Here is a 19143-nt window from a genome sequence, read left to right on the forward strand (position 1 = left end):
ATCCCTGAGACCCCTCCCCAAATTCCTGAGACCCCTCCCCAAATTCCTGAGACCATCCCCAAATTCCAGAGATTCCTCCCCAAATTCCAGAGACCCCTCCCCAAATCCCTGAGACCCCTCCCCAAATTCCTGAGACCCCTCCCCAAATTCCTGAGACTTTCCCCAAATTCCTGCGACCCCTCCCCAAATTCCTGAGACCCTCCCCAAATTCCACAGAACCCTCCCCAAATTCCTGAGACCCCTCCCCAAATTCCACAGACCCCTCCCCAAATTCCACAGGCCCCTCTCCAAATTCTTGAGACCCCCCCAAATTCCAGAGACCCCTCCTCAAATTCCAGAGACCCCTCCCCAAATTCCAGAGACCCCTCCCCAAATTCCAGAGACCCCTCCCCAAATCCCTGAGACCCCTCCCCAAATTCCTGAGACCCCTCCCCAAATTCCTGAGACCATCCCCAAATTCCAGAGATTCCTCCCCAAATTCCAGAGACCCCTCCCCAAATCCCTGAGACCCCTCCCCAAATTCCTGAGACCCCTCCCCAAATTCCTGAGACCCCCAAATTCCTGAGACCCTCCCCAAATTCCTGAGACCCCTCCCCAAATTCCTGAGACGCCTCCCCAAATTCCAGAGACCCCTCCCCAAATTTCAGAGACCCCCCAAATTCCTGAGACCCCTCCCCAAATTCCTGAGACCCCTCCCCAAATTCCTGAGACCATCCCCAAATTCCACAGACCCCTCCCCAAATTCCAGAGACACCTCCCCAAATTCCAGAGATTCCTCCCCAAATTCCAGAGACCCCTCCCAAAATTCCAGAGACCCCTCCCCAAATTCCAGAGACCCCTCCCCAAATTCCAGGGACCCCCCCCAAATTCCTGAGACCCCTCCCCAAATTCCTGAGACGTTCCCCAAATTCCTGAGACCCCTCCCCAAATTCCTGAGACCCCTCCCCAAATTCCAGAGACCCCTCCCCAAATTCCTGAGACCCCTCCCAAATTTCCTGAGACCCCTCCCCAAATTCCTGAGACCCCTCCCCAAATTCCTGAGACCCCTCCCCAAATTCCTGAGACCCCTCCCCAAATTCCAGAGATTCCTCCCCAAATTCCAGAGACCCCTCCCCAAATTCCAGAGACCCCTCCCCAAATTCCTGAGACCCCTCCCCAAATTCCTGAGACCCCTCCCCAAATTCCAGAGACCCCTCCCCAAATTCCTGAGACCCTCCCCAAATTCCTGAGACCCCTCCCCAAAGTCCTGAGACCCCTCCCCAAATTCTTGAGACCCCTCCCCAAATTCTTGGAGACCCCTCCCCAAATTCCACAGACCCCTCCCCAAATTCCTGAGATCCCCCCAAATTCCTGCGACCCCTCCCCAAATTCCTGAGACCCCTCCCCAAATTCCACAGACCCCTCCCCAAATTCCTGAGACCCTCCCCAAATTCCTGAGACCCCTCCCCAAATTCCTGAGACCCCTCCCCAACTTCCACAGACCCCTCCCCAAATTCCTGAGACCCCCCCAATTTCCTGAGACCCCTCCCAAAATTCCAGAGACCCCTCCCCAAATTCCAGAGACCCCTCCCCAATTTCCTGAGACCCCTCCCCAAATTCCTGAGACCATCCCCAAATTCCACAGACCCCTCCCCAAATTCCTGAGACCCCTCCCCAAATTCCTGAGTCCCCTCCCCAAATTCCTGAGACCCCTCCCCAAATTCCTGAGACCCCCCCAAATTCCAGAGACCCCTCCCCAAATTCCAGAGACCTCCCCCCAAATTCCAGAGACCCCTCCCCAAATTCCTGAGACCCCTCCCCAAATTCCTGAGACCCCTCCCCAAATTCCAGAGATTCCTCCCCAAATTCCAGAGACCCCTCCCCAAATTCCTGAGACCCTCCCAAATTCCAGAGACCCCTCCCCAAATTCCTGAGACCCCCCCAAATTCCTGAGACCCCCAAATTCCTGAGACCCTCCCCAAATTCCTGAGACCCCTCCCCAAATTCCAGAGACCTCTCCCCAAATTCCTGAGACCCCCCCAAATTCCTGAGACCCTCCCCAAATTCCTGAGACCCCCCCAAATTCCTGAGACCCCCAAATTCCTGAGACCCCTTCCCAAATTCCTGAGACCCCTCCCCAAATTCCTGAGACCCCCCCAAATTCCTGAGACCCCTCCCCAAATTCCTGAGACCTCCCCAAATTCCAGAGACCCCTCCCAAAATTCCAGAGACCCCTCCCCAAATTCCTGAGACCCCTCCCCAAATTCCTGAGACCCTCCCCAAATTCCTGGAGACCCTCCCCAAATTCCTGAGACTTTCCCCAAATTCCTGAGACCCCTCCCCAAATTCCTGAGACCCCTCCCCAAATTCCTGAGACCCCTCCCCAAATTCCAGAGACCCCTCCCCAAATTCCACAGACCCCTCCCCAAATTTCTGAGACCCTCCCCAAATTCCAGAGACCCCTCCCCAAACTCCTGAGATCCCCCCAAATTCCTGAGACCCTCCCCAAATTCCAGAGACCCCCCCATATTCCAGAGACCCCTCCCCAAATACCACAGACCCCTCCCCAAATTCCAGAGACCCCTCCCCAAATTCCTGAGACCCCTCCCCAAATTCCTGAGACCCCTCCCCAAATTCCTGAGACCCCGCCCCAAATTCCTGAGACCCCTCCCCAAATTCATGAGACCCTCCCCAAATTCCTGAGACCCCGCCCCAAATTCCTGAGACCCCTCCCCAAATTCCACAGACCCCTCCCCAAATTTTTGGGGACCCCTCCCCAAATTCCTGAGACCCCTCCCCAATTTCCTGAGATCCCTCCCCAAATTCCTGAGACCCCCCCAAATTCCTGAGACCCCTCCCCAAATCCCTGAGACCCCTCCCCAAATTCCTGAGACCCCCCCAAATTCCTGAGACCCCTCCCCAAATTCCTGGGACCCCTCCCCAAATTCCTGAGACCCCTCCCCAAATTCCTGAGACCCCTCCCCAAATTCCACAGACCCCTCCCCAAATTCCTGAGACCCTCCCCAAATTCCACAGACCCCTCCCCAAATTCTTGGAGACCCCTCCCCAAATTCCTGAGACCCCTCCCCAAATTCCTGAGACCCCTCCCCAAATTCCAGAGACCCTCCCCAAATTCCTGAGATCCCTCCCCGACTTCCACAGACCCCTCCCCAAATTCCAGAGACCCCTCCCCAAATTCCAGAGACCCCTCCCCAAATTCAACAGACCCCTCCCCAAATTCCTGAGACCCCTCCCCAAATTCCAGAGACCCCTCCCCAAATTCCACAGACCCCTCCCCAAATTCCTGAGACCCCCCCAAATTCCTGGGACTCCTCCCCAAATTCCAGAGACCCCTCCCCAAATTCCTGAGACCCCTCCCCAAATTCCTGGGACTCCTCCCCAAATTCCTGAGACCCCTCCCCAAATTCCACAGACCCCTCCCCAAATTCCTGAGACCCCTCCCCAAATTCCACAGACCCCTCCCCAAATTCAACAGACCCCTCCCCAAATTCCTGGGACCCCTCCCCAAATTCCTGTGACCCTCCCCAAATTCCACAGACCCCTCCCCAAATTCCTGAGACCCCTCCCCAAATTCCTGAGACCCCTCCCCAAATTCCTGAGTCCCCTCCCCAAATTCCTGAGACCCCTCCCCAAATTCCTGAGTCCCCTCCCCAAATTCCTGAGACCCCTCCCCAAATTCCAGAGACCCCTCCCCAAATTCCTGAGACCCCTCCCCAAATTCCACAGACCCCTCCCCAAATTCCTGAGACTCCTCCCCAAATTCCTGGGACCCCTCCCCAAATTCCTGTGACCCTCCCCAAATTCCACAGACCCCTCCCCAAATTCTTGGGGACCCCTCCCCAAATTCCTGAGACCCTCCCCAAATTCCACAGACCCCTCCCCAAATTCCTGAGACCCCTCCCCAAATCCCTGAGACCCCTCCCCAAATTCCAGAGACGCCTCCCCAAATTCCTGAGACCCTCCCCAAATTCCAGAGACCCCTCCCCAAATTCCAGAGACCCCTCCCCAAATTCCAGAGGCCCCTCCCCAAATTCCTGAGACCCCTCCCCAAATTCCTGAGACCCCTCCCCAAATTCCTGAGACCCCCCAAATTCTAGAGACCCCTCCCCAAATTCCACAGACCCCTCCCCAAATTCCAGAGACCCCCCCAAATTCCAGAGACCCCTCCCCAAATTCCAGAGACCCCTCCCCAAATTCCTGAGATCCCTCCCCAACTTCCACAGACCCCTCCCCAAATTCCCGAGACCCCCCCCAAATTCCTGAGACCCCTCCCCAAATTCCAGAGACCCCTCCCCAAATTCCTGGGACCCCTCCCCAAATTCCTAAGATCCCCCCAAATTCCTGAGACCCCTCCCCAAATTCCTGAGACCATCCCCAAATTCCAGAGATTCCTCCCCAAATTCCAGAGACCCCTCCCCAAATCCCTGAGACCCCTCCCCAAATTCCTGAGACCCCTCCCCAAATTCCTGAGACTTTCCCCAAATTCCTGCGACCCCTCCCCAAATTCCTGAGACCCTCCCCAAATTCCACAGACCCCTCCCCAAATTCCAGAGACCCCTCCCCAAATTCCTGAGACCCCTCCCCAAATTCCAGAGACCCCCCCAAATTCCTGAGACCCCCAAATTCCTGAGACCCTCCCCAAATTCCTGAGACCCCCCCAAATTCCTGAGACCCCCAAATTCCTGAGACCCTTCCCAAATTCCTGAGACCCCTCCCCAAATTCCTGAGACGCCTCCCCAAATTCCAGAGACCCCTCCCCGAATTTCAGAGACCCCCCAAATTCCTGAGACCCCTCCCCAAATTCCTGAGACCCCTCCCCAAATTCCTGAGACCATCCCCAAATTCCACAGACCCCTCCCCAAATTCCTGAGTCCCCTCCCCAAATTCCAGAGATTCCTCCCCAAATTCCAGAGACCCCTCCCCAAATTCCAGAGACCCCTCCCCAAATTCCTGAGACCCCCCAAATCCCTGAGACCCCTCCCCAAATTCCTGAGACCCCCCCAAATTCCAGAGACCCCTCCCAAAATTCCAGAGACCCTCCCCAAATTCCTGAGACCCCTCCCCAAATTCCAGAGACTCCCCCAAATTCCTGTGACCCCTCCCCAAATTCCTGAGACGTTCCCCAAATTCCTGAGACCCCTCCCCAAATTCCTGAGACCCCTCCCCAAATTCCAGAGACCCCTCCCCAAATTCCTGAGACCCCTCCCAAATTTCCTGAGACCCCTCCCCAAATTCCTGAGACCCCTCTCCAAATTCCTGGAGACCCATCCCCAAATTCCTGAGACCCCCTCCCCAAATTCCTGAGACCCCTCCCCAAATTCCTGAGACCCCCCCAAATTCCAGAGACCCCTCCCCAAATTCCTGAGACCCTCCCCAAATTCCAGAGACCCCTCCCCAAATTCCTGAGACCCCTCCCCAAATTCCTGAGACCCCTCCCCAAATTCCAGAGACCCCTCCACAAATTCCTGAGACCCCCCCAAATTCCTGGGACTCCTCCCCAAATTCCTGAGACCCCTCCCCAAATTCCTGGAGACCCCTCCCCAAATTCCTGAGTCCCCTCCCCAAATTCCTGAGACCCCTCCCCAAATTCCTGTGACCCTCCCCAAATTTTAGAGACCCCTCCCCAAATTCTTGGGGACCCCTCCCCAAATTCCTGAGACCCTCCCCAAATTCCACAGACCCCTCCCCAAATTCCTGAGACCCCTCCCCAAATTCCTGAGACCCCCCCAGATTCCTGAGACCCCTCCCCAAATTCCAGAGACCCCTCCCCAAATTCCTGAGACCCTCCCCAAATTCCAGAGACCCCTCCCCAAATTCCAGAGACCCCTTCCCAAATTCCAGAGGCCCCTCCCCAAATTCTTGAGACCCCTCCCCAAATTCCTGAGACCCCTCCCCAAATTCCTGAGACCCCTCTCCAAATTCCTGGAGACCCCTCCCCAAATTCCACAGACCCCTCCCCAAATTCCAGAGACCCCCCCAAATTCCAGAGACCCCTCCCCAAATTCCAGAGACCCCTCCCCAAATTCCTGAGATCCCTCCCCAACTTCCACAGACCCCTCCCCAAATTCCCGAGACCCCCCCAAATTCCAGAGACCCCTCCCCAAATTCCAGAGACCCCTCCCCAAATTCCTGAGATCCCTCCCCAACTTCCACAGACCCCTCCCCAAATTCCTGAGATCCCCCCAAATTCCTGAGACCCCTCCCCAAATTCCTGAGACCATCCCCAAATTCCAGAGATTCCTCCCCAAATTCCAGAGACCCCTCCCCAAATCCCTGAGACCCCTCCCCAAATTCCTGAGACCCCTCCCCAAATTCCTGAGACTTTCCCCAAATTCCTGCGACCCCTCCCCAAATTCCTGAGACCCTCCCCAAATTCCACAGACCCCTCCCCAAATTCCAGAGACCCCTCCCCAAATTCCTGGGACCACTCAACAAATCCCTGAGACCCCTCCCCAAATTCCTGAGACCCCTCCCCAAATTCCACAGACCCCTCCCCAAATTCCTGAGACCCCTCCCCAAATTCCTGAGACCCCTCCCCAAATTCTTGAGACCCTCCCCAAATTCCTGAGACCCCTCCCCAAATTCCACAGACCCCTCCCCAAATTCCTGAGACCCCTCCCCAAATTCCTGAGACCATCCCCAAATTCCAGAGATTCCTCCCCAAATTCCAGAGACCCCTCCCCAAATCCCTGAGACCCCTCCCCAAATTCCTGAGACCCCTCCCCAAATTCCTGAGACCCCCAAATTCCTGAGACCCTCCCCAAATTCCTGAGACCCCTCCCCAAATTCCTGAGACGCCTCCCCAAATTCCAGAGACCCCTCCCCAAATTTCAGAGACCCCCCAAATTCCTGAGACCCCTCCCCAAATTCCTGAGACCCCTCCCCAAATTCCTGAGACCATCCCCAAATTCCACAGACCCCTCCCCAAATTCCAGAGACACCTCCCCAAATTCCAGAGATTCCTCCCCAAATTCCAGAGACCCCTCCCAAAATTCCAGAGACCCCTCCCCAAATTCCAGAGACCCCTCCCCAAATTCCAGGGACCCCCCCCAAATTCCTGAGACCCCTCCCCAAATTCCTGAGACGTTCCCCAAATTCCTGAGACCCCTCCCCAAATTCCTGAGACCCCTCCCCAAATTCCAGAGACCCCTCCCCAAATTCCTGAGACCCCTCCCAAATTTCCTGAGACCCCTCCCCAAATTCCTGAGACCCCTCCCCAAATTCCTGAGACCCCTCCCCAAATTCCTGAGACCCCTCCCCAAATTCCAGAGATTCCTCCCCAAATTCCAGAGACCCCTCCCCAAATTCCAGAGACCCCTCCCCAAATTCCTGAGACCCCTCCCCAAATTCCTGAGACCCCTCCCCAAATTCCAGAGACCCCTCCCCAAATTCCTGAGACCCTCCCCAAATTCCTGAGACCCCTCCCCAAAGTCCTGAGACCCCTCCCCAAATTCTTGAGACCCCTCCCCAAATTCTTGGAGACCCCTCCCCAAATTCCACAGACCCCTCCCCAAATTCCTGAGATCCCCCCAAATTCCTGCGACCCCTCCCCAAATTCCTGAGACCCCTCCCCAAATTCCACAGACCCCTCCCCAAATTCCTGAGACCCTCCCCAAATTCCTGAGACCCCTCCCCAAATTCCTGAGACCCCTCCCCAACTTCCACAGACCCCTCCCCAAATTCCTGAGACCCCCCCAATTTCCTGAGACCCCTCCCAAAATTCCAGAGACCCCTCCCCAAATTCCAGAGACCCCTCCCCAATTTCCTGAGACCCCTCCCCAAATTCCTGAGACCATCCCCAAATTCCACAGACCCCTCCCCAAATTCCTGAGACCCCTCCCCAAATTCCTGAGTCCCCTCCCCAAATTCCTGAGACCCCTCCCCAAATTCCTGAGACCCCCCCAAATTCCAGAGACCCCTCCCCAAATTCCAGAGACCTCCCCCCAAATTCCAGAGACCCCTCCCCAAATTCCTGAGACCCCTCCCCAAATTCCTGAGACCCCTCCCCAAATTCCAGAGATTCCTCCCCAAATTCCAGAGACCCCTCCCCAAATTCCTGAGACCCTCCCAAATTCCAGAGACCCCTCCCCAAATTCCTGAGACCCCCCCAAATTCCTGAGACCCCCAAATTCCTGAGACCCTCCCCAAATTCCTGAGACCCCTCCCCAAATTCCAGAGACCTCTCCCCAAATTCCTGAGACCCCCCCAAATTCCTGAGACCCTCCCCAAATTCCTGAGACCCCCCCAAATTCCTGAGACCCCCAAATTCCTGAGACCCCTTCCCAAATTCCTGAGACCCCTCCCCAAATTCCTGAGACCCCCCCAAATTCCTGAGACCCCTCCCCAAATTCCTGAGACCTCCCCAAATTCCAGAGACCCCTCCCAAAATTCCAGAGACCCCTCCCCAAATTCCTGAGACCCCTCCCCAAATTCCTGAGACCCTCCCCAAATTCCTGGAGACCCTCCCCAAATTCCTGAGACTTTCCCCAAATTCCTGAGACCCCTCCCCAAATTCCTGAGACCCCTCCCCAAATTCCTGAGACCCCTCCCCAAATTCCAGAGACCCCTCCCCAAATTCCTGAGACCCCTCCCAAATTTCCTGAGACCCCTCCCCAAATTCCTGAGACCCCTCCCCAAATTCCACAGACCCCTCCCCAAATTTCTGAGACCCTCCCCAAATTCCAGAGACCCCTCCCCAAACTCCTGAGATCCCCCCAAATTCCTGAGACCCTCCCCAAATTCCAGAGACCCCCCCATATTCCAGAGACCCCTCCCCAAATACCACAGACCCCTCCCCAAATTCCAGAGACCCCTCCCCAAATTCCTGAGACCCCTCCCCAAATTCCTGAGACCCCTCCCCAAATTCCTGAGACCCCGCCCCAAATTCCTGAGACCCCTCCCCAAATTCATGAGACCCTCCCCAAATTCCTGAGACCCCGCCCCAAATTCCTGAGACCCCTCCCCAAATTCCACAGACCCCTCCCCAAATTTTTGGGGACCCCTCCCCAAATTCCTGAGACCCCTCCCCAATTTCCTGAGATCCCTCCCCAAATTCCTGAGACCCCCCCAAATTCCTGAGACCCCTCCCCAAATCCCTGAGACCCCTCCCCAAATTCCTGAGACCCCCCCAAATTCCTGAGACCCCTCCCCAAATTCCTGGGACCCCTCCCCAAATTCCTGAGACCCCTCCCCAAATTCCTGAGACCCCTCCCCAAATTCCACAGACCCCTCCCCAAATTCCTGAGACCCTCCCCAAATTCCACAGACCCCTCCCCAAATTCTTGGAGACCCCTCCCCAAATTCCTGAGACCCCTCCCCAAATTCCTGAGACCCCTCCCCAAATTCCAGAGACCCTCCCCAAATTCCTGAGATCCCTCCCCGACTTCCACAGACCCCTCCCCAAATTCCAGAGACCCCTCCCCAAATTCCAGAGACCCCTCCCCAAATTCAACAGACCCCTCCCCAAATTCCTGAGACCCCTCCCCAAATTCCAGAGACCCCTCCCCAAATTCCACAGACCCCTCCCCAAATTCCTGAGACCCCCCCAAATTCCTGGGACTCCTCCCCAAATTCCAGAGACCCCTCCCCAAATTCCTGAGACCCCTCCCCAAATTCCTGGGACTCCTCCCCAAATTCCTGAGACCCCTCCCCAAATTCCACAGACCCCTCCCCAAATTCCTGAGACCCCTCCCCAAATTCCACAGACCCCTCCCCAAATTCAACAGACCCCTCCCCAAATTCCTGGGACCCCTCCCCAAATTCCTGTGACCCTCCCCAAATTCCACAGACCCCTCCCCAAATTCCTGAGACCCCTCCCCAAATTCCTGAGACCCCTCCCCAAATTCCTGAGTCCCCTCCCCAAATTCCTGAGACCCCTCCCCAAATTCCTGAGTCCCCTCCCCAAATTCCTGAGACCCCTCCCCAAATTCCAGAGACCCCTCCCCAAATTCCTGAGACCCCTCCCCAAATTCCACAGACCCCTCCCCAAATTCCTGAGACTCCTCCCCAAATTCCTGGGACCCCTCCCCAAATTCCTGTGACCCTCCCCAAATTCCACAGACCCCTCCCCAAATTCTTGGGGACCCCTCCCCAAATTCCTGAGACCCTCCCCAAATTCCACAGACCCCTCCCCAAATTCCTGAGACCCCTCCCCAAATCCCTGAGACCCCTCCCCAAATTCCAGAGACGCCTCCCCAAATTCCTGAGACCCTCCCCAAATTCCAGAGACCCCTCCCCAAATTCCAGAGACCCCTCCCCAAATTCCAGAGGCCCCTCCCCAAATTCCTGAGACCCCTCCCCAAATTCCTGAGACCCCTCCCCAAATTCCTGAGACCCCCCAAATTCTAGAGACCCCTCCCCAAATTCCACAGACCCCTCCCCAAATTCCAGAGACCCCCCCAAATTCCAGAGACCCCTCCCCAAATTCCAGAGACCCCTCCCCAAATTCCTGAGATCCCTCCCCAACTTCCACAGACCCCTCCCCAAATTCCCGAGACCCCCCCCAAATTCCTGAGACCCCTCCCCAAATTCCAGAGACCCCTCCCCAAATTCCTGGGACCCCTCCCCAAATTCCTAAGATCCCCCCAAATTCCTGAGACCCCTCCCCAAATTCCTGAGACCATCCCCAAATTCCAGAGATTCCTCCCCAAATTCCAGAGACCCCTCCCCAAATCCCTGAGACCCCTCCCCAAATTCCTGAGACCCCTCCCCAAATTCCTGAGACTTTCCCCAAATTCCTGCGACCCCTCCCCAAATTCCTGAGACCCTCCCCAAATTCCACAGACCCCTCCCCAAATTCCAGAGACCCCTCCCCAAATTCCTGAGACCCCTCCCCAAATTCCAGAGACCCCCCCAAATTCCTGAGACCCCCAAATTCCTGAGACCCTCCCCAAATTCCTGAGACCCCCCCAAATTCCTGAGACCCCCAAATTCCTGAGACCCTTCCCAAATTCCTGAGACCCCTCCCCAAATTCCTGAGACGCCTCCCCAAATTCCAGAGACCCCTCCCCGAATTTCAGAGACCCCCCAAATTCCTGAGACCCCTCCCCAAATTCCTGAGACCCCTCCCCAAATTCCTGAGACCATCCCCAAATTCCACAGACCCCTCCCCAAATTCCTGAGTCCCCTCCCCAAATTCCAGAGATTCCTCCCCAAATTCCAGAGACCCCTCCCCAAATTCCAGAGACCCCTCCCCAAATTCCTGAGACCCCCCAAATCCCTGAGACCCCTCCCCAAATTCCTGAGACCCCCCCAAATTCCAGAGACCCCTCCCAAAATTCCAGAGACCCTCCCCAAATTCCTGAGACCCCTCCCCAAATTCCAGAGACTCCCCCAAATTCCTGTGACCCCTCCCCAAATTCCTGAGACGTTCCCCAAATTCCTGAGACCCCTCCCCAAATTCCTGAGACCCCTCCCCAAATTCCAGAGACCCCTCCCCAAATTCCTGAGACCCCTCCCAAATTTCCTGAGACCCCTCCCCAAATTCCTGAGACCCCTCTCCAAATTCCTGGAGACCCATCCCCAAATTCCTGAGACCCCCTCCCCAAATTCCTGAGACCCCTCCCCAAATTCCTGAGACCCCCCCAAATTCCAGAGACCCCTCCCCAAATTCCTGAGACCCTCCCCAAATTCCAGAGACCCCTCCCCAAATTCCTGAGACCCCTCCCCAAATTCCTGAGACCCCTCCCCAAATTCCAGAGACCCCTCCACAAATTCCTGAGACCCCCCCAAATTCCTGGGACTCCTCCCCAAATTCCTGAGACCCCTCCCCAAATTCCTGGAGACCCCTCCCCAAATTCCTGAGTCCCCTCCCCAAATTCCTGAGACCCCTCCCCAAATTCCTGTGACCCTCCCCAAATTTTAGAGACCCCTCCCCAAATTCTTGGGGACCCCTCCCCAAATTCCTGAGACCCTCCCCAAATTCCACAGACCCCTCCCCAAATTCCTGAGACCCCTCCCCAAATTCCTGAGACCCCCCCAGATTCCTGAGACCCCTCCCCAAATTCCAGAGACCCCTCCCCAAATTCCTGAGACCCTCCCCAAATTCCAGAGACCCCTCCCCAAATTCCAGAGACCCCTTCCCAAATTCCAGAGGCCCCTCCCCAAATTCTTGAGACCCCTCCCCAAATTCCTGAGACCCCTCCCCAAATTCCTGAGACCCCTCTCCAAATTCCTGGAGACCCCTCCCCAAATTCCACAGACCCCTCCCCAAATTCCAGAGACCCCCCCAAATTCCAGAGACCCCTCCCCAAATTCCAGAGACCCCTCCCCAAATTCCTGAGATCCCTCCCCAACTTCCACAGACCCCTCCCCAAATTCCCGAGACCCCCCCAAATTCCAGAGACCCCTCCCCAAATTCCAGAGACCCCTCCCCAAATTCCTGAGATCCCTCCCCAACTTCCACAGACCCCTCCCCAAATTCCTGAGATCCCCCCAAATTCCTGAGACCCCTCCCCAAATTCCTGAGACCATCCCCAAATTCCAGAGATTCCTCCCCAAATTCCAGAGACCCCTCCCCAAATCCCTGAGACCCCTCCCCAAATTCCTGAGACCCCTCCCCAAATTCCTGAGACTTTCCCCAAATTCCTGCGACCCCTCCCCAAATTCCTGAGACCCTCCCCAAATTCCACAGACCCCTCCCCAAATTCCAGAGACCCCTCCCCAAATTCCTGGGACCACTCAACAAATCCCTGAGACCCCTCCCCAAATTCCTGAGACCCCTCCCCAAATTCCACAGACCCCTCCCCAAATTCCTGAGACCCCTCCCCAAATTCCTGAGACCCCTCCCCAAATTCTTGAGACCCTCCCCAAATTCCTGAGACCCCTCCCCAAATTCCACAGACCCCTCCCCAAATTCTTGGAGACCCCTCCCCAAATTCCAGAGACCTTTCCCCAAATTCCTGAGACCCCTCCCCAAATTCCTGAGACCCCCCCAAATTCCTGAGACCCCTCCCCAAATTCCAGAGACCCCTCCCCAAATTCCTGAGACCCCTCCCCAAATTCCTGAGACCCCCCCAAATTCCTGAGACCCCTCCCCAAATTCCTGAGACCCCTCCCCAAATTCCTGGGACCCCTCCCCAAATTCCTGAGACCCCTCCCCAAATTCCACAGACCCCTCCCCAAATTCCTGAGACCCCTCCCCAAATTCCTGAGACTTTCCCCAAATTCCTGAGACCCCTCCCCAAATTCCTGAGACCCCTCCCCAAATTCCTGAGACCCCTCCCCAAATTCCAGAGACCCCTCCCCAAATTCCTGAGACCCCTCCCAAATTTCCTGAGACCCCTCCCCAAATTCCTGAGACCCCTCCCCAAATTCCACAGACCCCTCCCCAAATTCCTGAGACCCTCCCCAAATTCCAGAGACCCCTCCCCAAACTCCTGAGATCCCCCCAAATTCCTGAGACCCTCCCCAAATTCCAGAGACCCCCCCATATTCCAGAGACCCCTCCCCAAATACCACAGACCCCTCCCCAAATTCCAGAGACCCCTCCCCAAATTCCAGAGACCCCTCCCCAAATTCCTGAGACCCCTCCCCAAATTCCTGAGACCCCGCCCCAAATTCCTGAGACCCCTCCCCAAATTCATGAGACCCTCCCCAAATTCCTGAGACCCCGCCCCAAATTCCTGAGACCCCTCCCCAAATTCCACAGACCCCTCCCCAAATTTTTGGGGACCCCTCCCCAAATTCCTGAGACCCCTCCCCAATTTCCTGAGATCCCTCCCCAAATTCCTGAGACCCCCCCAAATTCCTGAGACCCCTCCCCAAATCCCTGAGACCCCTCCCCAAATTCCTGAGACCCCCCCAAATTCCTGAGACCCCTCCCCAAATTCCTGGGACCCCTCCCCAAATTCCTGAGACCCCTCCCCAAATTCCTGAGACCCCTCCCCAAATTCCACAGACCCCTCCCCAAATTCCTGAGACCCTCCCCAAATTCCACAGACCCCTCCCCAAATTCTTGGAGACCCCTCCCCAAATTCCTGAGACCCCTCCCCAAATTCCTGAGACCCCTCCCCAAATTCCAGAGACCCTCCCCAAATTCCTGAGATCCCTCCCCGACTTCCACAGACCCCTCCCCAAATTCCAGAGACCCCTCCCCAAATTCCAGAGACCCCTCCCCAAATTCAACAGACCCCTCCCCAAATTCCTGAGACCCCTCCCCAAATTCCAGAGACCCCTCCCCAAATTCCACAGACCCCTCCCCAAATTCCTGAGACCCCCCCAAATTCCTGGGACTCCTCCCCAAATTCCAGAGACCCCTCCCCAAATTCCTGAGACCCCTCCCCAAATTCCTGGGACTCCTCCCCAAATTCCTGAGACCCCTCCCCAAATTCCACAGACCCCTCCCCAAATTCCTGAGACCCCTCCCCAAATTCCACAGACCCCTCCCCAAATTCAACAGACCCCTCCCCAAATTCCTGGGACCCCTCCCCAAATTCCTGTGACCCTCCCCAAATTCCACAGACCCCTCCCCAAATTCCTGAGACCCCTCCCCAAATTCCTGAGACCCCTCCCCAAATTCCTGAGTCCCCTCCCCAAATTCCTGAGACCCCTCCCCAAATTCCTGAGTCCCCTCCCCAAATTCCTGAGACCCCTCCCCAAATTCCAGAGACCCCTCCCCAAATTCCTGAGACCCCTCCCCAAATTCCACAGACCCCTCCCCAAATTCCTGAGACTCCTCCCCAAATTCCTGGGACCCCTCCCCAAATTCCTGTGACCCTCCCCAAATTCCACAGACCCCTCCCCAAATTCTTGGGGACCCCTCCCCAAATTCCTGAGACCCTCCCCAAATTCCACAGACCCCTCCCCAAATTCCTGAGACCCCTCCCCAAATCCCTGAGACCCCTCCCCAAATTCCAGAGACGCCTCCCCAAATTCCTGAGACCCTCCCCAAATTCCAGAGACCCCTCCCCAAATTCCAGAGACCCCTCCCCAAATTCCAGAGGCCCCTCCCCAAATTCCTGAGACCCCTCCCCAAATTCCTGAGACCCCTCCCCAAATTCCTGAGACCCCCCAAATTCTAGAGACCCCTCCCCAAATTCCACAGACCCCTCCCCAAATTCCAGAGACCCCCCCAAATTCCAGAGACCCCTCCCCAAATTCCAGAGACCCCTCCCCAAATTCCTGAGATCCCTCCCCAACTTCCACAGACCCCTCCCCAAATTCCCGAGACCCCCCCCAAATTCCTGAGACCCCTCCCCAAATTCCAGAGACCCCTCCCCAAATTCCTGGGACCCCTCCCCAAATTCCTAAGATCCCCCCAAATTCCTGAGACCCCTCCCCAAATTCCTGAGACCATCCCCAAATTCCAGAGATTCCTCCCCAAATTCCAGAGACCCCTCCCCAAATCCCTGAGACCCCTCCCCAAATTCCTGAGACCCCTCCCCAAATTCCTGAGACTTTCCCCAAATTCCTGCGACCCCTCCCCAAATTCCTGAGACCCTCCCCAAATTCCACAGACCCCTCCCCAAATTCCAGAGACCCCTCCCCAAATTCCTGAGACCCCTCCCCAAATTCCAGAGACCCCCCCAAATTCCTGAGACCCCCAAATTCCTGAGACCCTCCCCAAATTCCTGAGACCCCCCCAAATTCCTGAGACCCCCAAATTCCTGAGACCCTTCCCAAATTCCTGAGACCCCTCCCCAAATTCCTGAGACGCCTCCCCAAATTCCAGAGACCCCTCCCCGAATTTCAGAGACCCCCCAAATTCCTGAGACCCCTCCCCAAATTCCTGAGACCCCTCCCCAAATTCCTGAGACCATCCCCAAATTCCACAGACCCCTCCCCAAATTCCTGAGTCCCCTCCCCAAATTCCAGAGATTCCTCCCCAAATTCCAGAGACCCCTCCCCAAATTCCAGAGACCCCTCCCCAAATTCCTGAGACCCCCCAAATCCCTGAGACCCCTCCCCAAATTCCTGAGACCCCCCCAAATTCCAGAGACCCCTCCCAAAATTCCAGAGACCCTCCCCAAATTCCTGAGACCCCTCCCCAAATTCCAGAGACCCCCCCAAATTCCTGTGACCCCTCCCCAAATTCCTGAGACGTTCCCCAAATTCCTGAGACCCCTCCCCAAATTCCTGAGACCCCTCCCCAAATTCCAGAGACCCCTCCCCAAATTCCTGAGACCCCTCCCAAATTTCCTGAGACCCCTCCCCAAATTCCTGAGACCCCTCTCCAAATTCCTGGAGACCCATCCCCAAATTCCTGAGACCCCCTCCCCAAATTCCTGAGACCCCTCCCCAAATTCCTGAGACCCCCCCAAATTCCAGAGACCCCTCCCCAAATTCCTGAGACCCTCCCCAAATTCCAGAGACCCCTCCCCAAATTCCTGAGACCCCTCCCCAAATTCCTGAGACCCCTCCCCAAATTCCAGAGACCCCTCCACAAATTCCTGAGACCCCCCCAAATTCCTGGGACTCCTCCCCAAATTCCTGAGACCCCTCCCCAAATTCCTGGAGACCCCTCCCCAAATTCCTGAGTCCCCTCCCCAAATTCCTGAGACCCCTCCCCAAATTCCTGTGACCCTCCCCAAATTTTAGAGACCCCTCCCCAAATTCTTGGGGACCCCTCCCCAAATTCCTGAGACCCTCCCCAAATTCCACAGACCCCTCCCCAAATTCCTGAGACCCCTCCCCAAATTCCTGAGACCCCCCCAGATTCCTGAGACCCCTCCCCAAATTCCAGAGACCCCTCCCCAAATTCCTGAGACCCTCCCCAAATTCCAGAGACCCCTCCCCAAATTCCAGAGACCCCTTCCCAAATTCCAGAGGCCCCTCCCCAAATTCTTGAGACCCCTCCCCAAATTCCTGAGACCCCTCCCCAAATTCCTGAGACCCCTCTCCAAATTCCTGGAGACCCCTCCCCAAATTCCACAGACCCCTCCCCAAATTCCAGAGACCCCCCCAAATTCCAGAGACCCCTCCCCAAATTCCAGAGACCCCTCCCCAAATTCCTGAGATCCCTCCCCAACTTCCACAGACCCCTCCCCAAATTCCCGAGACCCCCCCAAATTCCAGAGACCCCTCCCCAAATTCCAGAGACCCCTCCCCAAATTCCTGAGATCCCTCCCCAACTTCCACAGACCCCTCCCCAAATTCCTGAGATCCCCCCAAATTCCTGAGACCCCTCCCCAAATTCCTGAGACCATCCCCAAATTCCAGAGATTCCTCCCCAAATTCCAGAGACCCCTCCCCAAATCCCTGAGACCCCTCCCCAAATTCCTGAGACCCCTCCCCAAATTCCTGAGACTTTCCCCAAATTCCTGCGACCCCTCCCCAAATTCCTGAGACCCTCCCCAAATTCCACAGACCCCTCCCCAAATTCCAGAGACCCCTCCCCAAATTCCTGGGACCACTCAACAAATCCCTGAGACCCCTCCCCAAATTCCTGAGACCCCTCCCCAAATTCCACAGACCCCTCCCCAAATTCCTGAGACCCCTCCCCAAATTCCTGAGACCCCTCCCCAAATTCTTGAGACCCTCCCCAAATTCCTGAGACCCCTCCCCAAATTCCACAGACCCCTCCCCAAATTCTTGGAGACCCCTCCCCAAATTCCAGAGACCTTTCCCCAAATTCCTGAGACCCCTCCCCAAATTCCTGAGACCCCCCCAAATTCCTGAGACCCCTCCCCAAATTCCAGAGACCCCTCCCCAAATTCCTGAGACCCCTCCCCAAATTCCTGAGACCCCCCCAAATTCCTGAGACCCCTCCCCAAATTCCTGAGACCCCTCCCCAAATTCCTGGGACCCCTCCCCAAATTCCTGAGACCCCTCCCCAAATTCCACAGACCCCTCCCCAAATTCCTGAGACCCCTCCCCAAATTCCTGAGACCCCTCCCCAAATTCCTGGGACCCCGCCCCAAATTCCTGAGACCCCTCCCCAAATTCCACAGACCCCTCCCCAAATTCTTGGAGACCCCTCCCCAAATTCCAGAGACCCCTCCCCAAATTCCTGAGACCCCTCCCCAAATTCCTGAGACCCTCCCCAAATTCCTGAGACCCCTCCCCAAATTCCACAGACCCCTCCCCAAATTTTTGGGGACTCCTCCCCAAATTCCTGAGATCCCTCCCCAACTTCCACAGACCCCTCCCCAAATTCTTGGAGACCCCTCCCAAATTCCAGAGACCCCCCCAAATTCCTGAGACGCCTCCCCAAATTCCAGAGACCCCTCCCCAAATTTCAGAGACCCCCCAAATTCCTGAGACCCCTCCCCAAATTCCTGAGACCCCTCCTTAAATTCCTGAGACCATCCCCAAATTCCACAGACCCCTCCCCAAATTCCTGAGACCCCTCCCCAAATTCCAGAGATTCCTCCCCAAATTCCAGAGACCCCTCCCCAAATTCCAGAGACCCCTCCCCAAATTCTTGAGACCTCCCCAAATTCCAGAGACCCCTCCCAAAATTCCAGAGACCCCTCCCCAAATTCCTGAGACCCCTCCCCAAATTCCTGAGACCCTCCCCAAATTCCTGGAGACCCTCCCCAAATTCCTGGAGACCCCTCCCCAAATTCCTGAGACCCCTCCCCAAATTCCAGAGACCCCTCCCCAAATTCCTGAGACCCCGCCCCAAATTCCTGAGACCCCTCCCCAAATTCCAGAGACCCCTCCCCAAATTCCAGGGACCCTTCCCCAAATTCCACAGACCCCTCCCCAAATTCCAGAGACCCCTCCCCAAATTCCACAGACCCCTCCCCAAATTTTTGGGGACCCCTCCCCAAATTCCTGAGACCCCTCCCCAATTTCCTGAGATCCCTCCCCAAATTCCTGAGACCCCCCCAAATTCCTGAGACCCCTCCCCAAATCCCTGAGACCCCTCCCCAAATTCCTGAGACCCCCCCAAATTCCTGAGACCCCTCTTCAAATTCCTGAGACCCCTCCCCAAATTCCTGGGACCCCTCCCCAAATTCCTGAGACCCCTCCCCAAATTCCTGAGACCCCTCCCCAAATTCCAGAGACCCCTCCCCAAATTCCTGAGACCCCTCCCCAAATTCCAGAGACCCCTCCCCAAATTCCTGAGACCCTCCCCAAATTCCTGAGACCCCTCCCCAAATTCCGGGGAGCCCCTCCCCCAACCTGGGGAGCCCCTCCCCCTCATTTTTGGGGTTCTGGGGGGGGGTCTCACCCGCTCCCCTCCCCCCCCAGAGCTGC

This window comes from Poecile atricapillus, chromosome 3 (genome assembly GCF_030490865.1).
Source record: "Poecile atricapillus isolate bPoeAtr1 chromosome 3, bPoeAtr1.hap1, whole genome shotgun sequence".
Classification (NCBI taxonomy): Eukaryota; Metazoa; Chordata; class Aves; order Passeriformes; family Paridae; genus Poecile; species Poecile atricapillus.